The 12170-nt window shown below is 40.2% G+C and overlaps 2 long non-coding RNA genes and 1 pseudogene across 4 annotated transcripts in view; 1 reads left to right on the top strand and 2 right to left on the bottom strand.

Annotated features, from left to right (window-relative positions):
* The window catches only part of LOC127527878 (uncharacterized), a 438124-nt gene extending 434693 nt beyond the window's left edge, over positions 1–3431 (bottom strand). The window contains exon 1 of one of the 3 annotated variants that reach the window (XR_007935049.1): positions 3282–3431. This is a non-coding gene — a long non-coding RNA (uncharacterized LOC127527878). Of the gene's footprint in view, positions 1–3246 lie in introns of all 3 variants that reach the window. The other 2 variants (XR_007935050.1, XR_007935051.1) reach the window with 2 other exon arrangements.
* LOC114668746 (zinc finger protein 208-like) overlaps positions 1–12170 on the top strand; it is a 690636-nt pseudogene that overhangs the window by 572987 nt on the left and 105479 nt on the right.
* Positions 4653–12170, bottom strand: part of LOC127527891 (uncharacterized) — a 406786-nt gene continuing 399268 nt past the window's right edge. Inside the window, exon 3 of the long non-coding RNA XR_007935066.1 lies at positions 4653–4761. This is a non-coding gene — a long non-coding RNA (uncharacterized LOC127527891). The remainder of the gene's footprint in view (positions 4762–12170) is intronic.

A 12170-nucleotide genomic window follows, 5' to 3' on the forward strand; every position in this document is an offset into this window, starting at 1 on the left:
AAATGATCAGTCTTCAGAAACACACTAGAGTTCACACTGGAGAGAAGCCATATTGCTGTAATGAATGTGGTAAACAGTTTTCACATATAAACAGTCTTCAGACCCACACTAGAGTTCACACGGGAGAGAAGCCATATTGCTGTAATGAATGTGGGAAACAGTTTTCACAAATGGGCCATCTTCAGAGACACACTAGAGTTCACACTGGTGAGAAGCCATATTGCTGCAATGAATGTGGTAAACAGTTTTCACAAATGAACAATCTGAAGATCCACACTAGGCTTCACAATGGAGAGAAGCCATATTGCTGTAATGAATGTGGTAAACAGTTTTCACGTATAAGCAATCTTCAGAGACACACTAGAGTTCACACCGGTAAGAAGCCATATTGCTGCAATGAATGTGGTAAACAGTTTTCAGATTTGAGCAGTCTGAAGGACCACACTAGATTTCACACGGGAGAGAAGCCGTATTGCTGTATTGAATGTGGTAAACAGTTTTCACAAATGAGCGATCTTCAGAGACACACTAGAGTTCACAACAGAATTCAAAGGGTAACAGTTCAAAAATCAGTCCAGAAAAATGAGCACCCTTCAGAACTCGAGAGCGAGGTTCACTCCTGTTCTGAAAAGTAAGCGAACTAAACTATTGTTGACAAATTAATCTCTGAGAGAAGTCATATTGCTGTTTGGAATGTGGCAAACAAATCTGTCAGAGGAGTTCTCTTCAGAGACGCACCAGTATTCACACCGGAGAGAAGTACCAGTGAACTGTCCTGACTAAAGAGTGAGGTTCACTCCTGTCTGGACAGTAAGCACATGTCACTGACTGGAGTCCATCCTACTTAGTCTTGTGTCAGAAACAAATCAACACAGAGGAGAATTAGAAGTTTATATCCTTTTTCCTTTTCCTGAAATAAAATAAAGAACAGGGCGTTGTACAAACCGCTTCTCACCAAAGCCATGGGCCTAGCTCTGCTTTCATAACATACGTTTTACATATAGAACTATTTACAATATATTATACACTTTTCATCAAAAAAGAACTCTTTACAATATACATAACCTCACATAATAAATCATAGAAAAATAAATATTATATAGCTGAACTATTTTTATATAACAAAAAATAAAATAACATACCTTTCCAAAAACTAACTGTAGCACCCCTCTGCTCTTACTGAGTGTTCTTACCCAAGTTGTTTGTTTTCTTTTTTCCTTCTTTACTAACTTTAAATATAACCTTTTACCTTAGCGTTCTCAGCACAACTGCTTCAAGGAACAAACCTTTGTTACTAACGTAATTTACATAACTCTACCATTAATTGCACAATTCGTTACTAGACCCCACATAAGGATACTATAGGCACCTGGCAAAGGTGATTTCCCTTTTCTTTTTTTTTTTTCTTTACATGGCTTAGCCAGCCATTATAAAAAAAAAACACCTAAGTTCAATGTTTTAGTTTAAATAAATTAACTATTTACATCTATACATAACACATCCATACAAAAGTATAAACTTAAATAATCCAAGAAATCTATATCTGTGTTGAACCAGCAGTCCTTTCTTTGAATGCAATAATATCAATAAACAAGTACAATCCCCTTATAAAACCTAAGCCGGCAAACTAAATAAAAGGAACCAAACAAAAGTCAGGTAAAAGGTACCACAGATAAGCGTTGCAGGCCTGTTACTTGAAGGTGATTGTGACGTTACTCGGTGACAGCCTGTTAGGCTGTAATAGAGCAGACGGGTCTCCTTTTCTGGTTTCCAGCAGATGTGCGTCCCCTTTCGTTTCTTTCCTAGTGAGTATCAATTCTCAGCGATAGTTGGTCAGCTGTGCTCCCTAGCTCACTGGTTTAGTGTTCTTGACCAATCTGTCCAAACACCATCACGTTCACGTTTTCTGTCCTGACTGTTAATTCCGTGTTGGAATCCGGTCTTTATTTATTTATTGTTTTCTCTTTTTAAACTCCTCGCTGAAGTTTACCATGGACCGCGTTTCAATCCTCGCTTTCAGCGCAAAAGCCCAGTTCTCTCCTTTCTTTTCTCATTTCTTCTGACCTCTGACCCCCACCTTTCGCTACTTTCCAAACCAATAAAATAATTTAACGTAAATACCAGCATTTACTTTTTACATTTAAAACCTTAGAAATTACATAATGTTTTAACAACATGTACAATAAATTTAAATGTATTAATCAAATTTATATTACACCATTGCTATTACCTCCTCATAACTTGCGTTTTAAAGGGCTACATAACAAACAAAAAAAACAGGGTGCCATACTAACAGTTTCTTGCCAATGCATATTAAATAATAAATCAAATCATCCATCCATTATCTAACCCGCTATATCCTAACTACAGTGCCACGGGGGTCTGCTGGAGCCAATCCCAGCCAACACAGGGCACAAGGCAGGAAACAATCCCCGGGCAGGGTGCAAGCCCACCGCAGGGCGCATGCACACACCATGCACACACTAGGGACAATTTAGAATCGCCAATGCTTCTAACCTGCATGTCTTTGGACTGTGGGAGGAAACCCACGCAGACACAGGGAGAACATGCAAACTCCACGCAGGGAGGACCTGGGAAGTGAACCTGGGTCAGTTACTAATAATTACAAACACAAACTATTAATACAATATAAATAAAATGTAAAATGAAAATCCAAAGTATCCATATTGTCATGTTGTACACTATGTTGAATTATATTAAAACGCTGTGGCATTGCACTACAAGAAGAAATGCTGCTTTTTTTTTTTTATTTAGTTTTGTTTTTATTTTATTTTTTTGCTTTTGATAATAAAACATACAAAGACTGTATATAAGAACTCAGTGGGGGGGGGGGGGCACATTTGTTATTTAACACTTGAGAATTACCAAATATTCCTGTCAAATCAATCGAATAAAATTAGAAAAGGCTTGGAGAGAGCAGACTTACCTGTACAGCATCCACCATCACCTGAGGGTGCCTGCAGTCTGTGTGGAGTCACATTAATGATCATTTGTACTACAAAATACCATTGGTATGAAACTAAGGACACACAAACAATTGCTTTTGGTGGAAATTCATAACTAAAAGCTACAGACAAATTAAAAATACACTTTGCTACACATACACAGGCCAAGAAAATTTAGAGGAATTAATCTCGAGAAGCCATATTGCTCTACTTGATGTGGCCGACGAGTCTCACAAACCAGAATCTTCTGGGCCACAAAAGAATTCAGACTGGGTGCCACCTCCAGAAGTGGGCTTAGTTGGAGAAGATCTACACCGGGGGCATCAACCCCTTTGTCTTGGTGTACCACCCCAAAGAATTTAAATGTTCTGAAATACCTGCATTTTATTTTGGTGTTAAATTGTTAATTCCTGAACTGTTATTATGTAAAACTAATGGTGGAATTTTTTTCCCACCCAGAAAAATTATCTTTCAGAGAGCTTTCATAAGGTAGTAGCAATGGTCACCTGTCAAAGACGTGTTTTAGAATGAATTTCAAAAGGATTTGATATGTTATGACTGATAGGCACTCATAGTGTGTCACCAGGAGGAGGTCACTTCACCTGCTTGTGTTAATAGTGAAAAAACAAAAGAAATGTAAGCAATTGTGTCTCACACGTCGTAAGTCGCCTCTGCATCAGTCAAATCCTCTTTAATAAAACCCCTGTGTGCGTCCAGTGTCCGTGTGTTTGTGTGTCTTCTGGTGAAGTGCGCATGCGCGGGGCATGGTGCGCTGCTTCAAAGGCCGCCTGACGCGTCAGACAAGACAGAGAGGGAAGGACCTATAAAATATTGTGCGGCTGATCCAATCCGATTTCTGGAAATGAGGTAAGACTTAAATCAAAAGGCACAGAAAATCCAATCGGGTACTTAGACGCGGAAACCAGCTTCCCCAAAGAGGTGGGATTAGTGTTTGTGGTTGTGCAAGTGTTCATTTTGGGGATGTCAGATTTGCGATTAAGAAGCTTGGCCCGGTAAAGTGTCAGTCGTTGAAGGGGTTTTCCTAAATATACGAATTTTCATGATATTACAATAGGATGACTTTTAAAAGTAGATTTATTTTTGCGCACATAAAATCCGTTGCTGGGGAGATGCCACACGTACAATAATCAGCTGCACGCCAGCACAGATTAAAATATTTGCTGGAGAGACACCACAAGCACGATTATCAACTACACGCCACGCATTACATCAGTTGCTGGGGAGAATCTGCTGATTGCCCACTGTTGTGACAGAAAATTAAACGCATATTACGGACATCAAAGCCAGTATTACTGTCAGAGAAAATTACAGGCATTTTAAGGAAATACACACCAGTATTACTGTGAGAGAAAATTAAAGGCACACAATACAGTGATGCATATTACAGCCACATACAAGCCAGTACTACTGTAACAGAAAATATTACGGACATACAAGCCTATATTACTGTGACTATCTACTAACAACATGTCCACCCAAAAAAGAAGAAAAAGATAATGAGCGTCAGAAAAACGCTAAAAGAGAGAGACTCAGAAGAGCAAATAGATCTATAGAGGAACAGGAAAATGAGTGTAAAAATAATTCTCAAAGAGAATGCACTACTGTTCTAGCGCCCGTTATTGTAAAAAGGCTTAATGTCTAGTATCGGGATTAATAAAGTATCTATCTATCTATCTAATAATAATAATTGCAAGAAAGTTTAGTTAAATAATGCTGTCAGCCAAAAGGGGTTTCCTGTTCCCGAGAGACTTTGTATTCCGCTCTCTTGATTTACCTATAGTGTGCTTTCTTGTTAGTTGTTGTAAATTGTTTGTTGCTTTGAATAAGTTACAAAATCCTCAAATTCTCCTGTCTGTCATCTCCAGTCATCTGACGGTGACTCCTGCACTCGGCTTTCTGTTGTCTAAACCCTGTGAATTGGCACATTTATCAGAGGTCCATGAAGCCCCTCTTTTACATGGTCTTTCGAGGCAGAAGCTAAACAGACTGACTAAAACCAAAATGACCAAGACAGTGTGTGCGGAGGAGTCTCTAGTGAACTGGGCATCGATGTAGAAGAGAACATCTGAGCTGATATCTCCACATTCAGCCAAACCCCAACTCACACACTGCAGACAACCCATCTGTGGGCGCCGCTACGGCCTTTCAGACAACGGGCTCCATGCAGTAAGCTTGCAGAACTCGGCCGAGGCTGCTGAGAGATGAGTTTTTCAAATGTTGATGAACAATAAGCAAAAGGTATCACTGAAAACCACAGAAAACAAAAACAGCAAAAAAAAAAAAAAACAGTACGAGGAAAGATCAAAGAAAGAAAAAAATGACAATGTTTGTGTTTGGAGATCGTTGTGCACAACTGAGCTGCGATCACAGAACTAACTGCTCTGCGGACGATTCATTCAGGCATTTCAAGGTCTTTTGTGCACTTCGTTGTAATGAAGTATCTGCTGAATGTACTTCATAGTAACGAGATTTCTATAGACTTGTGTCATACGGGGAAACTGTCAGGACCGTAAAAATACTTTGCTGTAAAGATATTCGTTGTAACGAAATTTTACCTGTAATTTAATATACGTAGGCAACTGATTATTAAAACTGTTTTGTATTAGAAAATAATCACTGAGTTATGTCTGCTTTACAGAAAAATATTAATTGTTTGAAGGAAATATGACAAATTGCAATTAATACACAGTAACTTTCAATTACAAATTTGAATTAAGCAATTAATTGAAATTTAATCGGTTGTCCTCATGCCAACCCATAATTTAGAGCCATTACAAATGATGAAAATCATAAAAATTGTGTACAAAATACAGAGCCGTTTCAGCTTTATGAAGACTCTACAGAATCAGAGGGCCATCGAAGCCACTAAGGGCCCCCCAAGCTGCAAGTTCAGCCTCAGTATATTTGGGGAGTCTGAACATTACCTGTCTGTTTGTAGCCAGCTCAGCCCCATCATGTGTTTAATGAAGCACTTATATGCCTAAAATTATACATTTGATTTAAACAAAACTCAGCTGCAGTAGCAGGAAAGCTGTGGCTTGTGTTTGTGGGGTAATCAATTCAAAATCAATGATTATCATTAGACAGGCGTGTCGCGCAATGAGTGACGTCTACCGCCAGGTATGATGGGAAGACTCACTGAGAGTCAGGAGGAAAATAACGGAGCGAAAGTCACATTGACACCTAAGATGGCATGAAAAACGGCTTATCAGAAAAAACATGAAGGGGAAAAATGTGCACAGAATAAAGATAAAGCATTTGTTAACGATGACACAATGGATCAGAGGTGGGAAGTAACAAAGTAAAACAACTTCGTTATTGTGCTTAAGTAGAATTTTTCACGTAGGTTATCTGTATCTTGTGTGTTTTATTTGCTTGAGACTTTTTATTTGAACTCACTGCATTTCAAAGGGAAAAAATCTGTACTCCCAACAGTAAAAATAAATAAACATCCGTAACTATGTTGCCAACAATTTTCTGTGTCCGATAAAAAAGGGCAATATAAGTCATAATTGTAATAAATTATTCACATGTATATGCGAAATGGAGGTACTATCCCATAATATTTATTTGCACATTATATGTCTTTTGATTTCTGCGTATATAAAACATTAATCGTACGGGAGAGAAGTGAAAGGAACAGCAACTGTGGTGATTTAAACAGCGAGGATATCGTCAAACCAATGTGAAGCAACGCTGGGCTTATTAATGATATCGAAGATACAAGGAGGTCAGAAAATACGCCCCTTACAAGTGGCTGGCACATAAACGAGCCTTGGTGAATGAGTCGCCTTTTGTCCCAGCCATAAAAACACGAGGTGATGGCGTTCAAAATTCACCTTCCGATCTTAAAGAAACACATCGAGGTGAGCGTGCGGACATGAACTGTAAGAGAGGAACAACTGAAGAGCTTCTGGTTGTGCAGGAACAGTTAGCATTCGCAGCAGGATGTCGATTAAAACACTTGGAAAGTAGATTTAACATCCAAAGTTTTATTTGCAAATTTAAACGTTCATACAAGTGTCTGTGGTCGACAATAAAAAAAGTTAAATTATTCTTATTTCTCAAATTACACATAAAGGAAAATAGATAACGTTGCCAAATCTTACACATATACTAACCACAAAGTTACAATACTGAAGTTGGTCACTAGATGTCTGAATGTGACGTCACCGTCTCTGTTTACTATCCACATGTGCCAGAAAGCCGCTTTGTGGATCCTCCGGGATCGATGTGCCTGCTGCGATGTCTGCTGAATGGTTCGATGTGGTGAAGCACAATGCCGACACACAAATGCATTCGTGGTGCTTTGATATTCAAGCATCGCACATTCCACAGCAGCGTATTAGAGCCACAGAGAAAAAATTTAAGGACATGGTGAAAAGGTCTAATTTTGAGATTAAAGCGGATATTTTGGCTTTAACCTCAAAATGTCCACTTTAGCCTCGTAGTTTACTTTATCATTAAAGTAGACCGTCGTAAACGTCATCTCGAAACCGACCCAGTTGTTAATCACTATGAGCTTCTGGGGCTTCCTACTGAACTGACAGCAGCAATCGCCACACAGAACATATTACTGTACATTTATGATATTCCAGCTCTCTGCACATTTAGAATCCTTAGATTTATACTGGATATTAGTTTCATGATGAAATCCTTTAAAGTATGTATGTTATATTTTACAGATAAGTCGTTAACATCATTTAAACAATGAATACTGTTCATAATTACACATGTGGGGGCGGCACGGTGGCAGAGCGGTAGCGCTGCTTCTTCGCAGGGAGTCACGTCGCTGGTGTTCCCTGCCTGGAGTTTGCGTGTTTTCCTGCTGGGTTTCCACAGTGAGCTCCGGTTTCTTTCCAAAGATATGCAGATTTGGTGACACTAAAATGACGCCAGTGTATGTGAGTGCTTGTATTCACCTTGCGATGAGTTGATGCCCCGTCCAGGGATTGTGTTTTTCTTGTGCCCGATGCTTGCGTGAATGAGCACATCCCTGGATTGATGGATGTAATCATTAAGCATTCTTTTCAGAGATATTGTGGCAAGGCGTCCTGGAAATTTAATGGATGTTTCAGGCAGTGGCGTAGCTCGAGTTCATGCCACACGGGGTGGGGCGGTGCTTTGATTTGCCGTCCTTCAGCATATCTGAATATGTTAACCAATTTAAATAGCAAATTAAAATGACGTATAGAGAAAATGTACGATAAATTTTGCATGGATGTATTCATCTATAGAGAAACGTGAATATTTTTTACATATAATTATTTATAAGCATCAACTAGACAAGAATATTGTATAGAGGCACTGATGAGCCGTGTTCTTATTAATAGTTTAATATAATTACACTGCGAAAACCACAACCTGTGTAGTGATCAAGTGATAGGTGGGGATGTTTTCTGCGCAGAGCAAGAACGCATTCGGATTGATAACGAAACAAAATTATAATTTTTAAATTAGTTGTTTAACTTCCTAGAAATTATCAGTGTAATGTTTGTTTATTTTTGTTATAAACATCCATCCATCCATTCATTTTCTAACCCGTTGAATCCGAACACATATTTATTTTATATTTTTATTTCTGCTTCATAAATTTCAACTACTGTTTCTGATGCTATCACAGAAGGACAGTCTGAAAAGTTTTTTTAAAGCATTTGTGGATAAAAATCAGAGAGTTTTACTTTTTTTCATTCATGAGTGATATTTTTCCAAACCCTGATGCTTACACACGAATTGTGCTGAGCCTTTTGGCCAATAATGCCGCCCCCAAAAATGTGCCGCACGGGGCGGACCGCCTCCTCCGCCCGCCCCTTTCTACGCCGCTGGTTTCAGGCAATTCACAACACAGAGAAGCCGAACGTTTTCTCACCAACCGCGATGATATCTCGCACTGCCACCTGGTGGAATCTTCCAGATTTACGTAAAGTACGCGCGCAAGTTTAAATAGTGCAACACTTGTGTAGTGTCCGCTGGTGCAGGCGTCGTGTCGCGTGAAGTATGAAATTACAAGCGTAACAATTACAACTTAATGAATAAATTAAATATTCTGAGTTAACAGTGGCATATAAGAACTGCAGAGACAAGTACACAGACAGTGAAAGCAACCATGCTTTCTCCTTCTTCATTCTACCTACAGTACTTCGCTCCGTGCAAGGCAGCATCTAAGTCCGTCATCCTGATGATTCAACTCCGCCTCACAGACATCCACTTTTGTTTTCACTTGCTGTTTGAATATATTGATTATTAAAATGATAACTAAAATTTAAACTATGAATGAAAGAGGGCGACACGGTGGCGCAGTGGGTAGCGTTTTAATATAATTCAGCATGGTGTACAACATGACCATATGGATACTTTGGATTTTCATTTTTATTTTACATTTTATTTATATTGTATTAATAGTTTGTGTTTGTAATTATTAGTAACTGACCCGGGTTCGCTTCCCGGGTCCTTCCTGCGTGGAGTTTGCATATTCTCCCTGTGTCTGCATGGGTGTCCACCGGGTACTCTGGTTTCCTCCCACCGTCCAAAGACATGCAAGTTAGGTGCATTGGCGATTCCAAATTGTCCCTAGTGTGTGCTTGGTGTGTGTGCCCTGCGGTGGGCTGGGCCCGGGGTTTGTTTTCTGCCTTGTGCCCTGTGTTGGGTGGGATTGGCTCCAGCAGGCCTCCATGACCCTGTAGTTAGGATGTAGCGGGTTGGATAATGGATGGATGGATGAATAACATGACTACAGAATGTCATTTCTCTCTATCAAAAAAAACATCTCACGATGATACGATTGAATATTCAGGTGCTGTACAGCACAGGTGTTGAACTCCAGTCCTCCAGGGCTGCAGTGGCTGCATGTTTTCATAGATAGATAGATAGATAGATACTTTATTAATCCCAATGGGAAATTCACATTCTCCAGCAGCAGCATACTGATACAATAAATAATATTAAATTAAAGAATGATAATAATGCAGGTGAAAAAACAGACAATAACTTTGTATAATGTTAAATGTTAACGTTTATTTGGGGGAGGAATGATCTCCTCAATCTGTCAGTGGAGTAGGATGGTGACAGCAGTCTGTTGCTGAAGCTGCTCTTCTGTCTGGAGATGATACTATTTAGTGGATGCAGTGGATTCTCCATAATTGATAGGAGCCTGCTGAGCGCCCTTCGCTCTGCCACAGATGTTAAACTGTCCAGCTCCATGCCAACAATAGAGCCTGCCTTCCTCACCAGTTTGTCCAGGCGTGAGGTGTCTTTCCTCTTAATGCTGCCTCCCCAGCACACCACTGCATAGAAGAGGGCGCTCGCTACAACTGTCTGATAGAACATCTGCAGCATCTTATTGCAGATGTTGAAGGACGCCAGCCTTCTAAGGAAGTATAACCGGCTCTGTCCTTTCTTACACAGAGCATCAGTATTGGCAGTCCAGTCTAATTTATCAACCAGCTGCACTCCCAGATATTTATAGGTCTATATATAAATATAAATATATTTATATATAAATATAAATAAATTTATACAGTAATCCCTCCTCCATCACGGGGGTTGCGTTACAGAACCCCCCGTGAAAGGTGAAAATCCGCGAAGTAGAAACCATATGTTTATATGGTTATTTTTATATTGTCATGCTTGGGTCACAGATTTGCACAGAAACACAGGAGGTTGTAGAGAGACAGGAACGTTATTCAAACACTGCAAACAAACATTTGTCTCTTTTTCAAAAGTTTAAACTGTGCTCCATGACAAGACAGAGATGACAGTTCTGTCTCACAATTAAAAGAATGCAAACATATCTTCCTCTTCAAAGGAGTGCGCGTCAGGAGCACAGAATGTCAGAAAGAGAGACAAAAGCAAACAAATCAATAGGGCTGCTCGGCTTTTAAGTATGCGAAGCACCGCGGCACAAAGCTGTTGAAGGCGGCAGCTCACACCCCCTCCGTCAGGAGCACAGAGAGAGAGACAGATAAAAAAATCAATACGTGCCCTTCGTGCTTTTAAGTATGCGAAGCACTGTGCTGCATGTCGCTTCACGAAGCAGCTGCACAGAAGGTAGCCAACGTGAAGATAATCTTTCAGCATTTTTAGATGAGCGTCCGTATCGTCTAGGTGTGCGAACAGCCCCCTGCTCACACCCCCTACGTCAGGATCAGAGAAAGTCAGCGCAAGAGAGAGAGAAAAGTAAGCTGGGTAGCTTCTCAGCCATCTGCCAATAGCGTCCCTTGTATGAAATCAACTGGGCAAACCAACTGAGGAAGCATGTACCAGAAATTAAAAGACCCATTGTCCGCAGAAACCCGCGAAGCAGCGAAAAATCCGCGATATATATTTAAATATGCTTACATATAAAATCCGCGATGGAGTGAAGCCGCGAAAGGCGAAGCGCGATGACCTATGACCAGCTCACCTGTGCCCGTCACACAATATCTGAAAATAAATAAAGGTGAAGGTCTCGGTAAGGTTGATCTCTCAGGTCACCAAAACATTGTGACGGTGTTCTTAGAAAAAATAGAAAAATCAACAGATTTGGAAATGTCTGCTGTGGCAGAATGAGAGCAGCAACAAGCCATTGAATTAAATCACGGGCTTATTAATTAAAATCAGCTTCTCATTAAGAGACTGTTTGGAGTGAAATTGATTGGAGTTTGAAATCCCATCTGTTGTCTCATTTCACATCTCATTTCTGTTTGGCTGCCATTTAATGAAGAAAAGGAATCAATTCAGAGGACTGACTCCTTAAAAACAGGGCTATTGAAGTGAAGGGAAAAGGAGTTAATTAGCAGTGAAAACTACTCACTGATTAGGAAAAGGGTTAGAATGAAAACCTGTAGCCACTGCGGCCCTCCAGGCCCAGAGTTCGACACCCCTGCTGTACAGGCTATTTATTAAATGTTTGAAGTGCTGTACAAAAAACAGGTCATGCGGCACGGCAGCAGCAGCAGCAGCAGCAACACAGCAGGTGATCGAGCATAGAGGAGGTAAAAAAAAAACCCAGAAAACAGTGTTTCCCATTGTATCACCGTCTAAGAGGGGGTTTCGGAGGATCCACCAAGTCTCCTTGGGGTGCGTTCAGCCCCCACTCTTCACAACGTGAGCGGCAGAGACGCCAGGTGCCTGGCACATAGTGAAGTTGGCGAGTGAAGGGAGCAGGGGAGAACCCCCTAGTGTATATATGTATGTTGCACAATG

The sequence above is a fragment of the Erpetoichthys calabaricus genome, chromosome 1 (genome assembly GCF_900747795.2).
Source record: "Erpetoichthys calabaricus chromosome 1, fErpCal1.3, whole genome shotgun sequence".
Classification (NCBI taxonomy): domain Eukaryota; kingdom Metazoa; phylum Chordata; class Cladistia; order Polypteriformes; family Polypteridae; genus Erpetoichthys; species Erpetoichthys calabaricus.